This window comes from Aquarana catesbeiana, linkage group LG01, assembly GCF_042186555.1.
Source record: "Aquarana catesbeiana isolate 2022-GZ linkage group LG01, ASM4218655v1, whole genome shotgun sequence".
NCBI classification, from domain to species: domain Eukaryota; kingdom Metazoa; phylum Chordata; class Amphibia; order Anura; family Ranidae; genus Aquarana; species Aquarana catesbeiana.
Genome location: NC_133324.1, coordinates 116,045,498 through 116,047,028, shown reverse-complemented (window position 1 = coordinate 116,047,028; position 1,531 = coordinate 116,045,498). Strand labels below are relative to the sequence as shown.

At 45.9% G+C, this 1,531-nt stretch overlaps 1 non-coding gene across 1 annotated transcript; it reads right to left on the bottom strand.

Moving 5' to 3' along the window:
- Positions 1-586: 586 nt before the first annotated feature.
- LOC141124300 (U1 spliceosomal RNA) lies at positions 587-750 on the bottom strand. Its single transcript, XR_012240870.1, has one exon. It is a non-coding gene; the product is annotated as a U1 spliceosomal RNA (small nuclear RNA).
- Between the last annotated feature and the right edge of the window lie 781 nt (positions 751-1,531).

Below are 1,531 nucleotides of genomic sequence, written 5' to 3'. Positions count from 1 at the left end.
ATTCATCTTGGCAAAGATAGCCTGGAAGGCACACTGTGAGAAACCGTCGGTTCAGTCCAATGGGAGATTCCCAGTCAAGCGGGGTAGTCTTAAATACCCTAGAAATCCAAGCAGCTTCTTTAGCACCTTTCGCCTTACTACACAGAATCAAGGGAAGATCAATCTCTCTGCAGTTGAACAACATGGCAGCAGTTGCCTATATTCATCACCAAGGAGGAACTTGTGCCAATATGCTATTAAGAGAGGTGAACCCCACGCTGTTGGGGTCAGGAAATCACCTGCAAATTCCAAAAGCAGTTTACCTCCTAGGGGACTTGAACACACTGTCTGACCATCATGCAAACTTTCCAGAGCACGAGTGGGCCCTACACTGTACGTCTTCTATGAGCTGGTCCACAGTTGGGGCCAACCACAGACAGACTACATTGCTTCTCACAGTAATTTCAAACTTAGGAGGATGTCTGAATCAGTTCCACACCCCAAGGCAGAGGGGACAAATTCCTTGATTTTCTCCATGCATCTGCAATCTAGCCTATATATTTTCCAACAACATTTCTCGTAATGAGATTCCTCTTTTTTTTTTTTTTAGGGGAAAGTGCGAACGCAGTCCCCCACTACCACAAATTATGTAGTCGAGTTTCCTGCATTTGAGGAAATCGCAGGGGTCAGCACAGCCGGAGTGCAATGGCCGAGCCTCGCCCTGGGAGAACCACCTTTATGATCATGGTATCTCCCCTGCCAGGTAAGTATAATGAGATTCCTCTTAAGGCTGTCGAGAGTGAACATGGTAGTCATATCCATTCTTCCATTTTGACAATGAGGTCCTTGAGTTTCCGTGGCCATTCATCTCATGAGACAGAAGCCAATTCCCTTTTGCACATACGCAGGCCATGGCTGCAAACAGGAAGACGGAAGACTGATAGGGGAAGCTTGAGAACCTAGCCTGCTCCAGGATGATCTCTACCTTGTGGAGTGTGAAAAGGCACTTTACTAACAACATCTATGCCAAAATCTGGAACAAGTTTGCGTTATTTCTCAGCAGGGCGAGATATTGACACTACTGCACCTCCAGTGACAGCTGTTCTGACTTCTTGTAGACCAGACCAGATTAGACATGAGCCTTAGCCTATATTCCTTGAGACTCCCAACTGCGACACTATCTGCCTGGAGTTTGCAAACCATGACAGCATACGGACCCACCCTTGTATGCTTCGGTATGTAGCTAATTACAACAAATGGGGTGGGGCCTAACTGGGCCTTTAATTTATGCTATTCACTGGTCCTGAGGGAGTAGAAGAGAGGCGGAGCCTATCACTAGTATGCTGCCTTGGTTTGACGTCAAGAAAGGAAAACTAGAGTAAGTATTTGATACAATTTTCATTTTTTTCCCTTTGGATAGAGCAAGGGAGGGTTTTAACCTGTCAGATTTTTTTTCGACATCTGTGCCCCATTGGAGATATTTCCCTTCACTTCCTGTCCCATAGCCAAACAGGATTTGAGAGGAAATCCCCGCAAATTAAGGGAATTCCTT